Source organism: Trifolium pratense, linkage group LG7 (genome assembly GCF_020283565.1).
Source record: "Trifolium pratense cultivar HEN17-A07 linkage group LG7, ARS_RC_1.1, whole genome shotgun sequence".
In the NCBI taxonomy this organism is placed as follows: Eukaryota; Viridiplantae; Streptophyta; class Magnoliopsida; order Fabales; family Fabaceae; genus Trifolium; species Trifolium pratense.
In genome coordinates, this window is record NC_060065.1 from 15,704,646 (window position 1) to 15,723,796 (window position 19,151).

Below are 19,151 nucleotides of genomic sequence, written 5' to 3' on the forward strand. Positions count from 1 at the left end.
TCAAACTCACGATGCATCAGCAAGAAGCATTGTGAGTTTGTCAAACAAAATACGAAAAACATACTAAATACTATAAACTTCAAACACTACCCTTCAAGCTAAAGCTTACTAAGCTTTAAGCTTGTTACAAATTAAATGAACAGATCCAAACCAAACAGAAGAATCAACCAATAGAGGGAGAAGTGCAATCAATCGGAAGAAGTCAGGGAGAAGTGCAATGCAATTAGAAGAAGCCAAGAAGAAGTGCAATCAATCAGAAGAAGCCAGAGAGAAGTGCAATGCAATAAGAAGAAGAAGTCAGAGAGAAGTACAATGTAATTAGAAGAAGCGAGGGAGAAGTGCAATCAGAAGAAGCCAGTGAGAAGTGCAATCAATCAGAAGAATTCAGTAGGAAGAAGTGCAATCCAATAAGAAATCAGAAACCAAAAGAGAGAAAGACAATCAAAGAAGAGAAACCAACATACCAACAAAAAGAGGATCAACCAAAGAGAATAATCAACCAATCCAAATCACATGAGAAGCCGCCACATAAAATTACATTCACACCGTGCATCAAAAGAAATACTTCCAGAATAAACCAAGAAATTGCATATGCCAAAAACGATTCTGACCTACCACTAAACGCAATGGCACAGTAGCACAATTCTCACAAATCAATCTCATAAGATTGAAATTGATCTTCCAAACACCAAATTCAATGGCAAACATATAACTTACTAGAGCCAAACTTCAAAACCTAAATCAAACACGTTCCCAAACTTTTGGGAACTCGGCAGCGGAAACAGCGAGTAATTTAAGGCGGATCGAAACACGCTCTTGATACCATGTTAGAATCAAAATACACAAATAGTAGGAAAAAAGAAAGATGGCTAGGGTTTCAATAGAATACCAATAGTTTTTAATTACAAAAAAATTACTAGAGAATATATAATAAAACCTAATGGACTCTAAACTAACAGACTCAATAACATAGACTATTATTTTATTATCTAACATTAGTAACATGAGAAAACATGGATTAATTCCTCGACCTCCAAATTTGATCAACCATCAATCCGAACACACCTGACAAATATCTATCCTCATTAGAATGACCTGCTCTAATGTTACTAATTAACCATTCCTAAATATTTGAATTCCATGCGTAAAAAGAAAAATTGAATTCCAAAATTCCTCTAGCAAGTTATTTTTAGAAATAGTCTTCCACACCTTTTCAGTCTCTCAAAATATGTAGGTGAAATTCCTCCTCAGTTGATATATGACAATCAGGTTATATAGTCACACTCACATTTGGGGTACATATATGTTGGAAACAAGAATAAAAGGTGCAAATCTGGCTCAATTCACTAAACCATTTTGATAGGACAGCAAAACCTAAAATTCTGCAACCAATCTATGCCCACTTATCATTCACATGCAATAATCATAAACTTAAATATAAACACCTAATTAGGGTTCTTAAAATTCACTAACCCAATCTCAACTCTAATTCCTTTGCGGATTTTGTCTTGCTCTAAAATACTAGTACATCCATTTCAAATTACTTGTTTTAGAAAAAAAATGTTTCAAATTACTTGTCATAAAAGATTTAATATATATTTGGAAAACTAAAATGTTTTTAAATTTTTTTTGGTACATGACATATTAATTTTTTTTTGGTACATAATATATTAAATTTATTGGAAAGAGAAAGTGTGTGAAAAAGGAAAGAGAAAGTGTATGAAATTTTTTTTTATTCTTGAATTAAAATAAGGGTATAATAGAAAGATAAGGTGCAAAAATACACTTTTTTAATTTAATTTTTTTTTTGTCTCTAAAATGACAAGTAATTTGAAACGGAGGGAGTATATATACTTGCCTTGCCTTGCCTAATGACTTTTTTGCCTTTTACTAGACCATAGTATAACTACTTCGTGATACTAATTCTAATTCTAACTATTACTAATTTGACCTTCACTAATCTAGCTAAGAGTTTACTAATTTGACCTGCACTAAATCTAGCTAAGAGTTATACACTTTCCTGATATATTACAAAAATAAATAAAATAAATAAAATTTAAATCTAAACCAAACTGTAAAGAAAAATAAAAGGAAATAAGATAAATTCTAATGTCAAATATCCAAGAAATTTAACCAAATTTAAACTAAATACCAAGTACAAAATAAAAAAATAAGCAAATATTTTATGAAATTTTTCAATTCAAGTTGCATTAAAAATGCAAGCTAAGGATGTTGAACTCATATGCATCATCAAGAAGAGGGTGATGGAACCTTCACACCATAGTTTAGATGGACTCTGAAACGATCATCTATTGTGCCTTCATTTTTTTCATTTGTATTCAGCCAAAACTCAACCAATTCATCTGCTGTTGTTGTTGGGAGCACAGGTATCCCCATACATGTAATTTCAATCTACAATAAATGTAATTTGCGAGTGAACATTGAGAAACATTGATCTAATCAAGAGTCCGTTTGGATTAGCTTATTTTTGAGCTTATGCAAATAAATAATTTTTTATGTATTATTATAAGTTTATCAAAGGTAGTTTATGATAAAATAGCTTATAAAAATACAATTTTCATTAGTGAAAACTTATAAATTAACATAAAACCTCATCTATTTAAATATGTTATTTTGCATAAGCTCAAAAATATGCTAATAAAAACGAGCCCTAAATGTATTTGAAATTATCATAACCAATAAGAAGCAATTGTTTTAATCCCCAACAACACCAAAAGTCATGAAGAGACATGATTATATCGTCTTTTTTTGTAAACAAAAAATAAATAGGAAATATATATTATGAAAAGCATATATAGATGATTTTGTTATAAGAGTCTCACATTCAACGAGAGATTGTCTAAAAATATATTGATAACTGATAAGCGAAGGTTGAAGAGAATCCCTACTTTAAAAGTCAATTTTGTAAAATTGAGTTAAATTCAACTTACATTCTGAAAATTTCAACCTAAACACATAAAATTTCAATAAGAGGTGCTAAAATACTATGTACACCTCATCAATTTTTTTTTTTAAAGAACAAACTCAACTCATATCATTAATCAAATGATTGCTAATACAAAGAGGAATCGACTAAAAAATGCAGCGACTAGCTAGAATGTGCCGCCCTAACTAAAGTATAAGTGACCATATTTGTTTGTTGCTTAACAACTAATATTAATTTTCCTATTAAAAAACCATAAATCTAGGAGACCAGTACGCTAGATATTTTCCCAATATAACATAAATGCATTTCTGATATAAAATTAACAACATAATTTACCTCGTCTTTGTTCACAAAACCAAGTTTCTTTCTCAAAAACTTGTAAATGTAGGAGATTGGCACGCTAAGATTCCTGCAGAAAAAATGTTTATACAAACAAGAGAAATAAAAAATATATCATATTTTAGTCAAACTTTATCTAAATTTTAAGAAATTGTGTGAGCAGTGTGTGTAAAAATAGGATGCATTTAGCAACCGGAGTTGAGGACATGAGAATCTATAGTGTAGAACTTGAGATGGGATGAATTATGAATACCAGTTTTAGAGTTATATTATCCGCACATTCGTAGAATCAATTCACATAGCCTATTGGCATGTTATATATGCAATATACAATCAATATTTAGTCACATATTTTTATCATAAACATAAAATAATTAATCTTTAACTACTCTTTTATATTATAATAATGAATAAATCATATAACCTTTGCGCCAAAGATTGAGTTTTTCATTTGATAATTTTTTATATATGTAATCTATTCACTACAAGAAATCAACAATTTATTGGGGGTCAAAAGCCCTCTATAAGTGGCAAAAACCGCCACTTTCTTTCCATTTACCGGCGGCCAGATGGCGGCCTCAAAACGCCAAGAAATGGGGTGTTGGTAAGCATTGTGCGGCCAGAAACGCCAGAAAGTTGCGTGACGAAAGTTATTTGTATCTTGGTATATGACTACTCAGTTCTAAAATTGGGAAATTGATGTTATTGCTGTTATATTATTATAATTATTATAGGAATATTGAAGTTGTTGTTGTTTTTTGGAAATAGAATATTCAAAGTCTTATACGCGCACGTACGCACACACATAACAAAATATACTTTTTAATCTAAAATAACTATTATATTGGAGTATTTGTACATGTCTTGATAAATACTATGATATTGGCAATAAGATAAATATAATATTGGCAATAACAATAAACTATCATTCTACCACATGAAAACAATTATAAACAATAAATGTATGGAAAACTCAACATTGCTCTAGGAGTGAAGAAACAAGGAAAAGTTTTGTTTTTTTTAAGTATGACTCATAGTTTACTGATAAATGAACTGATTGAGGAAGCGGGGGCGAGAAACAATGAAATGTTTTTTTTATATAAATGATTGCATAGAAATACCATAAACATAGACCTATTTAAAGTGTCCTTAATGAGGAAAAATATTCATGAATAAATTAAAAATAGTGTGCGGTAAATGTAAAGGAATTTACCTCATTTGTGCATAACATGTAGTGATTTGTGGCAATGATGGACTTCCTTCCCTAAAAATATTAGTCTAATATTAGTTTATACACATAAACATCTAAAAATAAGATCTATGCTACTATTATAACATTCATTCACAAGATTTACAAAACTATATATTATAAATATCTTACTTATTTAGCGCCCTCAATTTGAATGTCCAAACCTTATAGTTTGGTGGTAAACTGTCATAATCAAAAAAGAAAGCTTGAGGTAAAATACTTGCAGCTCCAAATATGGTTTCCTCTTTAGGGTAAAGTCTTGATGACACTTCTTCTTCTTGTTCTTTTTCTTCTTCTTCTTCTTCAAGTTGAGTAATATCTCTCTTGTTTTTCTTATTTTCCAGCTTAGAAGTCAAAGTGCTTGATCCTGCTTCCATATTAGGCTTATGTCCACTAGCCTGCATTAGGACATCAGGGAGGTATTTGCGGGCCTCCTCCTCTTTTCCAACAGGAAATAGGAGGTTTCTCATGTCTTGCAAATTGAAGTCTGGCCTATAAGTAATAAAAACAACCAATAAATGCAAAAATAATAAACAAATAAATAAATTGTGTATGAATATCTAACCTCATACATGGCACAATACTGACACATTGACACTCATAATAGTTTGAGAAAATAAAATTAATTGAATTTAATATGGTGTGGTGATACATTCATATATGTCTTAGTATACATTAGACAGACACACTTTCAATATAAAGTATGAGTACTACATCGATCACAACACTAATAATAAATTGAGAAAAAAGATAGCAGTAATTGAATTCAATAACATGTGTTGATGTTGTGTTGGTGTCTACGTCTTCAATCTAAAATATATGTTAGTCATATATATGTTCCTAATTGAAGTTACATGTATAATTTTGTTTTTTTGAACAAGGAAGTTGCATGTATCCAAATGAAATAACAACTATCATTTATTATATTTAAATTACAAGTTCAACAATGTCAATACCACAAATCTTTGATCCAATTTCAGAATTATATACATGTTCATAATTGAAGTTCCATGTATAATTATATACTATATTTTTTATGATGAAGATCATTTGCTTATATTTTGATTCCATATATAATATAAATCATATGCATTCAACTGAATCATTGAAACAATTGTTTGGCTTGTAAAATTAATTAATAAATCTCTTCCTGGTACAATATTGCAAGTTAGAGTAACATTATTCATTGATATTGGATAATATAAAAATGATATCAAATGAAATAATAGAGTACACTACAACAGAAGAGTTTGAGAAGGACTAACCTCAGATTTATAAAAGGATTCACCCCTAAATAAATTCTGCATACAGGACAACATTCTAATTCCTCTTCTCTTATTTTGGTATAAATGCACTCCTTGCAAACTAAACCAAGTCCAAAGAAGAAGTAACAAATATTTAGAAATTTACAATCAATATTTTTTTTTTCTATTGTATAAGTATTCACAATAAATACATATCCAACATCGTCAACCTAAAAAATTAGCTAAGTTTATACTGAATTTCTAAGCTATTGTGTTGCTAAATCTTATGAGAGGATCACAATCCACAAAACGAAAAAATATCATATTTAAAATTAAATAACGAATGTAGAACTTAATTTTTATTTTTTTACCAAAGGCCCTTTTTATTTTTAGAGAAAAACTAAAATACTTTTCTGGAATTATGTCTTTTTTTATAATAATCAAAATGTAATTGAATAAAACAGAATGGTAATTCAACCCAAACACATATTTAATCTGCATCAACATACATAATGCACTACTAGAAATTTCATATTTAGAGATCGATTTAATGACCGGAAATTTGCCAAATCAGTCACTAAATTTATCGGCGACCAATTTTGTGTAGTGGCGAAAATTTGATTGCTAAATCGATTTCTAAAAGCGAATTTTTTAATAGTGGATACATGTCATGTTAGATTATTATAGTACACTAATAATAAAAAATTGAGCAATAGACTTTCCCAAATTTGAAAACAACTGCAGCAAATCATTTCCCTTTTATTAAATAAAAAGCCAATATGATATCAAATTATATATTTTAATTTTCCATATCATTTGTCAAACCTCTTACTTTTGCATATTTATGATTTTTTTTTCTATTTGTTACCTACTTAAAAGAAGGGGCTAAATAATATTTACCCTCAGTAATAATGTTAGTGAATTTCGATTTAAAACCTATAATATTTTTTTATTACCTCCTATTGTGTAGTGTAATTTGGTATTTTTCAAAAAACAAAATTACGTTTTATATAAAAAAAATGTTTTTATTTTTATAGAAATTTTGTCGTTAAAAACATATTTTTATTATGACAAATAAACACAAAACTTTTACTTTCAAAATAAAATATTGAATATCAAAATCATTTTTTATGTGGTGGGATATAGTTTCCCACCGAAAGATAAGTCTTTGACTTTGAGGGATAAATTAGATTTTTCCTTGTTACCATTTTATGTAGTTTTGTTTCACTTTTTTCTTTGGGATAAGGTTTTTCTTTGGGGTAAGGTCTGGTCTCCCGTTGTACATGTTTTTTTCATTTATTTATTTATATTATGAGTTATGGGCAGAGGATGAGAGCGATTAGGGATACCAACTTAGTTGAGAAGTCTATACAAGAAACCTGCAAATCTCAACAGATTTGGACACCAATAGATATTAAAAAAGAATCATGCAAATCTTAACAAATTTGAAAAACGGTCAGAGAATCAAGTATCGTAGAAAAATCACTCACACACAACATCAATCACACATCGACAACGCCAGATACAAACGTCACCACTACACCACCTCATCACCTCCAACCACCCCCAACACCCACCAAATTGCCACACCCACCGTGACCACCACCACCACAACACCACCACATCACCTCACCACCTCCACCGCGTCAAAACCACCACCGGAGCCAAAACAAGCCGGCAGCTCCGCCATCTCCAACCTCACCAACAACCTTGCAGCCAAAATTCCACCAAAAAGCCAAGATCTCCGCTGGAGCACGAAGCAACCGGTGGAGATCTCTCACTGTGTTGCTGCCAAAAAACATAAAACTTCCAGATCCGTCGCTAACCGCAACACAAAGAGGTCGTGTCGTCGGCGAAATTGGACAAAAAGGTGGTTTGGATGGCCAAGCACCATCATCACACCACCATCTTTAGTTTCTACATCTATGCAAAATGGGTTTTGGATAATAGGGATGTGGGTGGTGACTTTAGGTTTAGATCTAGAGAGAAGGCAGAGAAAAGTGTTTCGAAGGAGAGAGAAGGCGTTATCGTTTGTATTAACCCTAGTTGCTTAATGTTATGATGCTCTTGATTCAGAAAAAAAAAAAAAAAATCATTTTTTATTATCCTAATAAATAAATTGACCCTATCGTTACCAATATAAATTCTTTATGAAATATTAACAAAGATATATACTTGTAACCAAAATTTCAAAACCATAGAAAAGATTGAAGGATTCTATAGAATAGAAATTCTTACAAGTATGGAAGCAATTGATGATTTTGGTAGCTTCAGTTAGTAGATTGTTGCAAAGATTGCAAGACATGATTTTTGCAATCTTTTGGCCCCTAGCATAAAATTTTCCTTTTCTCTCCATCTTTTGATCAGTTGCTTGCAAAGTTAGTCCACAATTTGATACTATATCATCACCTGCATCATGCATCAATGAACATTTATAAGAACATTACACACTTAAATTAAAAATTCAACAATTAATTAATAAACCATTCAATTTTTTTTTTATAGAACACTCAATATGATTTATTAAAAAAAAAAAAAGCATACACATATTGATCAGCAGATTTGATCATACATGCAATCATAAGCTATCTTGATCGTTGATTTTGAGGTTAAACAATTTAAATTATACAACCAATAAATAAAAGTTATACATTTTCAATATAACTTAAGATAAGATGATTGAGATCTACAACAACAGTGAATTCATATATAAATAATTGTGAGTGTGGAAGTCATTTGTAAGAATTAAAAAGCAAAATAAGAAGAATATATGAGCCTACACACCTACTAGTTACTCCCTTTCTAGCAATTGCTTATCTCTTGATCTTATTCTTAACCATTTACTTATATACTACTTCCTCATGTCCTAATTACTTTTTAGATTCATTGAGAATCTGATGTATCTAGTCCATATTATAGGCTAAATACATTAGATTCTCAATGAATCTAAAAATTAAAGTCCCTTTTATATTAAGGACCGAAAAGAGTAATAATGAAGAGTGTGTTTTACTATGTGTTCGGGTGAACCATATGAGACCCACCTAAGCAATGTGTTTATATATGTTTTATTTAAATTTTATTTTTATTGTTAGAAAAGTAAATAATAAATTATATATGTTTTATTTAAAAAATAAAACAAATGTATTATAAATTTTAGTGCATTTTCATAATTTAATTTTAAATTTATGCAGATATAGTTTAGAAGTATTCTCCAAATTAAATTAATCATAATTCCATAGTTTTTTTTTTTACAGAAATTCCATAGTTATCCTCTATCCATATGAATGTGTCATATTTAGAATACACTATTCTTTTCATATTTAAATTGTTTTTTAAAAAAGCAATATAACATTAATTAAATATTAAATAAATTTAAAATTACACATTAAATATTGTTGACTCAATTTAATTAATGAAAAACTTTAATTTATGAATTGAATCATTAAGCATTTAAAAAAATTGGTGAATAAATTAATTGAGTAATTTAAATATATAATTTACAGATAAGTTATACAGTAAAAGTGATAATATATTAAGTTTGCCACATTATTATGTACTCTATTCGGCTTTAACTATAAGCAATTTTTCACTTTTTAGATTTATTGAAAAACTAATGTATATGGTCTATAATTAAGGCCAAATACATTAATTATTCAATGAATCTAAAAGGTGAAAATTTATTTATAATTGAGGCCGGAGGGAGTATGTGACTAAATCTCTACTTCAATTCATATTATTATTTTGATTAATAAATGCGAGAAATATGTTATTATATATTTACTTGTGATAATATGATCGAAAATTATTTTTCTATCATTTTGAAATAGATGGTAGTATGTTGGAACAAAGAGCATATATAATAATATAGTGTGAATCAGAAATAAAATTTAGAGTCCCACCATCGAGTATAGAACATATTAGTATGTATAACATACTAGTTTTTAAAGTCACTATGTTTGGTCTAGTGATGAGGGATTTGAGTAGTATGCATGAGGTTCTAGGTTCGATCCTCATTGCCAATATTGTAAATCAAAAAATATAATAGTGTTTAATTTGAAAAAAAATAAATAAATTAAGTTTCATATCGATAAGATTGCATACTTTATTTATTTAATTATTTATTTAACTTCCAAAAACACTATGATCCTGTTTGGATTAGCTTATTTTTGAGCTTACTCAAATAAATAAATAAATTTTTATGTATTATTATAAACTAGTTTATGATAAAATAGCTTATAAAAATACAATTTTTATTAGTGGAAACTTATAAAATAGCATAAAACATAATTTATATTGCATAAACTGAAAAATAAGTTAATCCAAACAGACCCTATATAAATATAAATAGTGCTTAATTAGAACAATTAACCTAGAAGAGAATAACAACACCGCATAAAACCTTTTGCGGTCAGCAGTTAGTTTGTTCCCATTGTGTTTAAACATTGCGGAAACAATGTTACTTTGAGAGGTCTTGCTAGTTTTTAAGGAATTAAGTGCTTGTTAGTGTCAGGTTGGACTACAAAGAATCAAAACTGTCAATTTCTTACCGTAGGAGCTGTCACGACCGTCGGACTCATTGTCACGGTCGTGACAGTGTTCAGGACCGGTTATATGGATGTGCAAGATGAGCCACCGCGCAGGGCTCAAACATTTAGGGGCCTCTAATTGTTTATATCGGTTTATTAAAAAATTTATATATGTACAAAAAATTAATGACTTTGTTACTACTAAAAATATTTTATTACTCGAAAAAAAGAAAATTTAATAGAGACGCTCTTAATTTTATAAGTAACTTGCAGTTGATTGTAAAAAAAGAAGCAACATCACAAGAATTTTTTTTCCCGAAAGAAATGTAAAGTTGATAATGATATTAGATTGAAGATGTATTTTGGTGTTATCTATATATATAATTCCTAGATAGTTCTCCTACTATCCATCTTAACCCTAATCCACATCACCCACTTACATCCAATTAAATCACATAATAATGCCACATCACTTCCTTATATTATATCATTTTCATCTCTATTTTTTTTTGTTTCCACATCACTTCCTTATATTATATCATTCTCATCTCTATTTTTTTTTATATTATATCAATCTCATAATAAATAATAAAGAATTATGTTTCTCCAATTATCCAAAAATTGATGTCACAAGATGTTATACTTTTCTACATTATTATAACATTTCTTAGTGACAATGAAGATGAACATAGTTGGATTCTCTTTCAACATTTATCCCATTTAAATGTCAACCGTTTTCATAGAAACAACAAAGAGTTTATAATTTAGTCACACAAAAAAATACGAAGAGTGTATACATTATTGACTTAATTACATTATAATTTTAGAGAAGAGTGAAGGTTATGCAAAAAGTTAGGTTATGGGATTGAAATATATAATAACTATTATCATTATCATATTTCATTCAATTTTAGTGTGTCGCCTATGCGTTGCACTATTGCATTGGCTGGCGCACCCCACAAAAAAAAAAATTCATTCAATTTTGATGGTCCGTACTCATTCTCTATACATATAGGTATATATATTGGTTGGAGGAAGTGATAAGTACATCACTTTTATATTATTATTATTATTATTATTATTATTATTATTTTCATTTTATAATACTTATTGTTACAATTTATACGAATAATTTTTCAACATTATAATATAAAATACCACATAACACATGTGCATCGCACGGGTGTGAGACTAGTTGATTAAAACATGTCGTTTTTAGATGTTATTTACTATGATGATTATTTTTTATGTTATTTACAATTTAAATAGATAATGACTTCTTTTTTTAATTTTTTTTTATTAAAGATCCATTTTTAATTTACAAACAGGGACTCCAAATACTCGGGACCGACCCTGACAGTGTTTCTATACACTATATCTTCTCATTTTTTAGATTTGTCAGAGGGCTTGTCACGATATGACAGATCTTCTTCACCTTGTATTTGATTTTCCACTTCTTAAATCAAAATGTAACGGCTAGGAATGCCATAATGCACGAAATTATCATCCTTAACTTCATTTTCCATTATCCGTTCATAAAGGAAGTGTCCCTTTATAAAGCACATATGATGTCATGATTAAATATCCATCAATTAGGGGCTAGAAAATGCTCATTTCCACTTGTTCATGTGTTTGGACCTACAAAATGCAAAACAAAGCAAATGCAGCAAAATAGTTCCAAGAACCTGAACAATAAGCAAAATTTATTAAGTAAAATAACTAATAAAACCATGCATATTTTAGAGGTACAAGGTAACAACTAGATTTAGATGATCTAAATTTTGCAAGCCTTCATACGAAGAATAACACTAAAGTGTGATTGCTCATGAAAGCGCAGAGGTTCGAGAGGCAGAGGGACGCCTAGGATAGATAGTGTTTCGCGAGGTAAAACGATTCAACTTTTAGATACCACAACTTGTGAGGATTTGAGCCAAATATTTTCACGGTATTACTTTTTCTTTCTATATCTTATGAGAATATCCGTGTATTTGTTTATTTTTTAGAACTTGTATTTATTCTATGTTAGCTGATATGTTTAGACTTTTACTCGCATTGAGCCAAATGTTGGAATAATATTTTATATTATTTAATTATTATATTCCAATAATTATTATGTGGCCATATGTATATTTATATTAATTATATTAGCCATTTATCAAATTAAATGCATAAATTGATTAAGTGATCAAATAAAGTTAAAAAGACTATTGGATTTCTATTTAGAATTAATTAATTGGATATGAGCTCAAATGAGTGGATGTTAGGATGACCCATTTTGGGATAATGGGAACCCTAATGGGTCATCACCTATATAAGGCTATGGTCCCCAATAAACCGTATGTAAGTAAACACTCTCTTCTCCCCATCTGAAGAGACTCAAGGCATTATGGTACAACTTAAGGAAGAACCATAAGCCGCCAAACCTTTGTTTCAGGATTACTGCCAAAAAGACTTATCTCCATGGATCCAGGTATTCCCAAAGATCAACTTGTCGATCCTATGATTTTATACATGCTTTTGTGACTATTTTGTTTCCGCACTATGTCATAATGTGTTGAGCATGTATATGTGTTTAATCTTTAGTGATTTAATTCCAACACCAATATATTTGGTACTTTGAGCCTTTTCAAGCCACCATGTTGTTATTATTATCCTTTGCTTAACCCCTTTGAGGCGTAAAAATTATCGCTTTTCTTTCGATGACAAATCACATTATAAATCTATAGATCTGAAAAATAAATTTGTTTACCCTCTTTAGAGTTAGATAAAAACTTTAATTCTCTTGTCTTGACAATATTATAAGTTTGAGGTTGCTCATGAAATCTACAACATTCTACGTTTGCGATAGGGATACAAGAGAAATTATTAGCATCACATAAAGAGACAAGATTTTCTTTGATTTAAACTTTAAATTCACATGGATACATATTATTAATTTTAAGTCATGTAATAAACCGACAGTGAATTATTACTCTCTCCGTTCCAAAATGTAAGTCACTTTGAGAAAAAAATTGTACCAAATTATAAGTCACTTTACATTACCAATGAAACATTTAATGCTATTTTTTCTATTATACCCTTAATTATTTATTACTCTCTCTTCTTTCAAGTATTCAATTTATCTTTCATATACCACTAATGAAGGACAATTTTATAAACTAACTCATAATTTCTCTTTTTCATACAACATTAATTACATTTCTTAATTTGTATAATTTGTGTAATTTCTCTTTTTCATACAACAATGGTTCCTTTTTTTTAAATTCTTTTCTCTACGGAACTGCCCTTGACAACAATGGTTCAAAAGAAAAAATCACCATCGACCAAACAAAGCATCGTCCCTCCATTGACCCACTATCATCGCACTACCGTCGACCAAACTATCATCGTCCCTCCATTGACCCACCACCACTCCATTTAAGAAAGTGTCAGTGCTCAATGCTCAAGCAGGCAACCATTGAGAAAACCCATGAGCAAAAAAATAATCATCAATAAAAAAAATTGTGGCTTTTCAATTTAATGGGTGTATAAAATTTGCAATAAAACCCGAAGAGGAATGACAAATTTGCAACTACGGCATATACAAATGGCATTTCTACGAATTTGAAGAGGAGATATCACTACAACAAAATTGCATTTTAGCTTCAAAAATATTAGCGTCTGCCCCGACGCGGATGCTATTAGCGTCTATTTAGAGTCTGTATGACTGACGCTACTGTCTTTTTATTGTAAATCTTTATTTTAATTAAATAATTATAGATAGCGTCCGCTTTGATAGACACGATTGAGACACTAATAAAAAATAAAATAAAATTCATCTTAGAGTCTACTGGAGCGGACTCTAATAAACAATAAATTAAATTTAAAAAAACTTTTTGTTAAGAGCCAATTTTTTTTCCCAATTTTTCATTTTCCCACTTTTTTCTTTTCCTTCCCTATTTCAGCAATGAGCAATAATATATCATTTGATATATTTTTGCTTTTCTTTCTCAAATACACAAAAAGAAGTGACAAAAAAATACAGAAAAAGAAGAAAACAACCCTAATCCTTATCCCTCTTTTCACTAAAACCCTTTTCCTCTTTCTCTTTTCACGCATCATACCTTCACCCTCCCTTCTTCTGCGAGCGAAACCCTCACCCTCACCTCAGCGCTGCGCCATTCTTTCACCACTTCCCCAATCGTTACGTTGTTGAGCTAAGTGTACGTTTCAGAGCCATCATCTTCTCATTCTATCGATTCTGTAAGTTTACAAATTTGGTTCAATTTCTCTTTTGATTATAGTCTTCTCCTCATTCTTTAATGGATTCTGATTCCAATTTCAATTTTTCATCCAAACCCTAATATTCATATGAACCCTAAATATGAATCAGTTCTCTCTTGTTACAAATTTCAATTTTTCATTGTTTATTGTTCAAATTTCATTCTCAATTTACAATAGATTTATCTTATAAAAAATTGAAATGCATAATACTCTAAATTTTTACCAATAAACTTCAAGGGATTGTTTCATAATTTATTCTGCTTCTTAATGGGTTTTACCATTTTTTGTCATTGTTCCCTTTGTCTTGTGTTTGACTTGACTGATATGTTGATTTTAGGCACATTATTGGGTAGTTAGAGAATGATAAATTTTTTATAGCAGTTACAATCGTAGCAAGCCACTTACTTTCACATTGTTGATGTTTGATATAACAAGGTAACTAGCTAAATTTAATAGTGATTGATATCTTGTATGTCTTGTCTCAAGGTGATGACAGCAATCAAAGAATACATTGTATAAAATTTAGAATTCAAAAGCCTAGGGTTTTTCTTTTCATGTGGTTTGGAAGAAAACTGTGTGTAACTAGCCAAAAATAACATAGAAGTTTTCATTGATAATAATGAGGAGGTGTAGGAGAATTTAGCTTATAAGAATGATGATTGTTGTTTATATACTCATTTGTGATCTTCATTTATTTTGACAGAACAAGAAGCAAGTAAAACAGGATGATACGTCTCAATTTCGGACTCAGTTTGGATTCTCTAGTCCTTTGCATTGTCGAATTGACAACAAACGATAAAGTTTCTTCAGGTCTGCCTTAATGATAGTTGGTTTTGGTTCTTATTTATTTGGTTTAGACTATCAATATTAAGATTGATAACTTTCTAATCATTATTATCTTCAAACGAAATTATCTTTCTCCCTTTACCACAGTGGAAGCCATTCTCACAATGTTTAACTTCAATGCATTAGGAAGAGTTTAAGAAAATGAATCACACTAAGTGAATTGCAAATTTGGCTTTAGTTGGTTTGCTTATCTTATTGCTTCAGGTGATACTCCGAAATTTATAAGTAGACTTAGTGCATTCATGTATTCTGCTACTCTTCAATATAATAGTATTGCCTCCATAGATTTTATTTAGTTTATGGAATTTTGATGCTCTTACCTTGTTTAGGTATGTTGATGTATGAGTTAGAGTGAAGTGGATTTATTTCCATTCCTTAATCCCTCAATCATGTTGTATTTAATTGTGCAGTCCAATGAAACATGCTATTCGTTTTCCCTTTTTGATAATATGATAAGAGACTTTTCACATATTGTCTTTCTTTAGCCAAATTGTTTCCCTTTGTTGTAAAATAAAAGGATAATTGTTTATGACCTGTTTTTATTATTGTTCCAAATGTCCTTAATATATGTTGAGTGTTATTAATTGTGATATATTTTTATTATTTATATTGATTTCAATACAATGCTGATTATAAAAATTACTTTTTTATGGTGTTGTTGGGCCTTTGTTGGTTCAACTCTGGAGGTACTCTGATGCCCTGAATAGGTTGTCCCTTGCTGCTATGCTTTTCTTCTTCTATCAGTTTGGCTGTTTCCCTTTTAATATGTTGTGTTGGTCTTCTTGTTTGCAGGCCGAAGCAGTGCTTTAGTGATGTTGCTGTCATCTTTTTTTTTTTTGAAGTGTTTAGTGGTTTCTAGTTCTGTTTTTAGGAGGGTCAGAGTGCATCATTTTTTGCTTCAGTTTTGATTTATTTTAAGTCCCTGTGTTGGCAGATTTGATTGATTTGTTTATGTTTAATTTTTATCCTCTAGGCATCATGGAGATAAAGAACTTTCAATTTCCTTCGCCGGTGACAAAAATTTCAATTCTTGAGGTAACGATTCAATGATAATGTTACCAATTTGTTTTGCTTTTGTTTTCATTAGTTGAGGGGTCATTCTTTGATAAGTTCTTCAAATTTACTATAAACTTGGACCCAATGCTACTTTCTCCTTCCTACCCTAACATCCTTCTTTCTCATATTTCACAACTACAATAAATTGATAGTTTTCTTCAATTAAGCATAATGTTTGATTTTCTATCTTTTGTATCTTGCAGTGCGCTTTATTTCTCTGAGAGGTGGATGTAGCTCATTCTGTAGCAGTCAATACTTGTGATAGAGGTATTTTATATTGATTAAATTTAACTTTTAAGGTAATAGAAAATTGAAGCGAAAGGTTCTTACAACTTTTTAATGTGTGTGTGCGCGTAAGTAGTTTAACTCTGCTTTTCATTATTGAGTTTTCCTATCAAAATGTATGCTAGTGTTTAGAACATAGTTGGCTTATAGATAAGTAGCAATATTTTATAAGGTTGCTCTATCCTCTATGACTTTTTTTTTTCTTCTTCCGAGTTGATTAGTTTTTTTCAATTGCTTGAATTTGGCGATGTGACACTCACCTTTTAGACTTTTAGTCTTGCTTTGTTCATGTGTGATTTTTCTATCAAAATTCTTAAATTTGATGGTATAAGTTAGGTCTATTTTGATGGGTTATATATTTTGTGGGTTATGTATTTTGTGGGATATTTTGGTGGGTTATATATTAGTGAGTTATATTTTGATTGATGGTAAGTTAGGACTATTTTAATGGATTATATATTTTGCGGGATATTTTGGTGGATGTAGACATTTTTTGTTGAAATTATATATGGTTATATATTAGAAATAGAAGGTCTAGTAAAGAACTACTTAATTTGTATTTTAGATGTACTAATACTAATTGTTTGTTGATTTTCCATCAGCTACAAAGCTATATTTGAAAAAAAAAAAAAAGTTTGCGTCTGCTTTTAGTTGACACTATATTATTCAAAAACTAGTTTATAGCATCTAAAAAAAGCAGACGCTAAGCTTAGCGTCTGCTTTTAGTTGACACTATTATTCAAAAACTAATTCATTGCATCTAACAAAAGCAGACGCTAATATTAGCCAATAGCGTCCGCCATATATTCAAGTCACTAGCTTCAGCTTTGCGTTTAAAAAGACAGACGCTAAAGTAGCGTCTGCTGGACGCAACTGCTAGCTTCAGGCAATTAAGCGTCCGCCACGACACAGACTCTAGGTAGACGCTAAACCCTTGTAGCGTCCGTTTTTTGGTATTTAGCGTCTGTTTTTGGCGGACGCTCCAAAGCAGTTTTCTTGTAGTGTATCAGAATGACACGATACGACGGTCGAAGGAGTGAGGTTCGACCGCAACCACAATCAACGATGGACCAGAGATTTAAGATTTCTTCTTTTTATCTTTTTCAAGAAGTGCCCGACCTTACTTATTTAAGACTTAAAAGCTACTTTAAGAATAAAGTTGAAAATAAAAACATTAAACTTAAAGTTGAAGTTGTTTGGTAATTTTTTTTTAACTTGATTATCACTTTTAAGTTAAATCTGTTTGGTAAAATATTTTTATAAAAGTTTAGATATTTTAATACAAATTTATCATAAACAACATGTTTATGAAATTCATGTTTTTTTTAATTAAAAAAATTATATTCTTTAGAGACGTGTTTTTTTTTTACGGAAGACGTGATTTTTTTATAATGCAAATACAACATAATTATGGAAGACGTGAATTCTAAGAGTTTATGAAATAGTCCATAATTAAAGATGAGTAATGCCTGTTGAGCCTCTAAACAGTCGATGATTTATGTTCGTCTACACAACCCAAACACAAGTGAGCCAAATGAGCTGCAAAAAAGAACGGCGCACTCGAGATCCACCTAAAGATGATGTAAATTGGGTAAAGTGGTCACTAAAAGTAGTGGAATCCACCGTCGGAATGCCAATCCACGCACTATCTAAAGCCGAAAGACATCTGGCAGAGCTACACAAGATGAATAAATGTTGGGCCGACTCGACCACATCACATCCAAAAACGCAATGATGAGCTGTAGGAGATAAGATGCCTCTAGTGACCAGGTTTGCTTTTGTGGGTCACGCAATAAACGCCACACGATGATAGAAACCTTCAAGAGGACCTAAGAATGCCAAATGAGAGTATCTGCACCGTCCACAGTAGCCGAATCATGAGAAGTCAAGAGATGGTAAGCTCCCCGTATAGTGTAGCATGTATCAGGGTCTGACTGTCACTGCCACCTATATGAAGACTGAGCCTGCAAGGAAAGGTTAAAAAGCAAAGACTGACATTACCTCAGCTTCTCCTCCTCCCACGCCCTTAATTGCCTCCGCCACTCCCAAGCCTCCCCCTCCGCCCCCACCCTAGCAATAACATCTCAGCCACCGTACGCAGTTTAGTCTCCGCCAAATCAAACAGACGTCCAAACCGCTCACACAAAGGAATCCCCTCCACCCAGGGATCGGTCCAGAAAAAAGTATCTAGCCCGTCCCCCACCCTTTTCAAAATATTCTCCCCAAACCAACTACCCACTGACTCACCACCCTCCCTAATACGCGCTATCTCCCTCCACCATCGCAGAGTCTACCACCCACCATCCCGTAACGTGCTGTCAAACACTCTAAACCACAACCCCTCTCTGTCCACCAACATCCTCCAACACCGATTACATAAAAGAGCTAAATTAAAC

The 19,151-nt window shown here is 30.8% G+C and overlaps 2 long non-coding RNA genes across 4 annotated transcripts; one reads left to right on the forward strand and one right to left on the reverse strand.

Moving 5' to 3' along the window:
* Positions 1–2,152: 2,152 nt before the first annotated feature.
* Positions 2,153–3,564, reverse strand: LOC123900115. The gene is made up of 3 exons (XR_006805803.1): positions 3,540–3,564; positions 3,284–3,356; positions 2,153–2,412 (listed from the first exon to the last, which is right to left on the reverse strand). It is a non-coding gene; the product is annotated as an uncharacterized LOC123900115 (long non-coding RNA).
* Positions 3,565–14,242: 10,678 nt separating this feature from the next.
* On the forward strand, positions 14,243–17,373 carry LOC123900071. Of its 3 annotated transcripts, XR_006805793.1 has the most exons (5): positions 14,247–14,547; positions 15,272–15,378; positions 15,502–15,618; positions 16,388–16,449; positions 16,674–17,373. It is a non-coding gene; the product is annotated as an uncharacterized LOC123900071 (long non-coding RNA). The 3 variants fall into 3 exon arrangements; XR_006805794.1 differs by having other exon boundaries at positions 14,243–14,547; positions 15,272–15,618; XR_006805792.1 differs by lacking the exon at positions 15,502–15,618 and having other exon boundaries at positions 14,257–14,547.
* Positions 17,374–19,151: the final 1,778 nt, after the last annotated feature.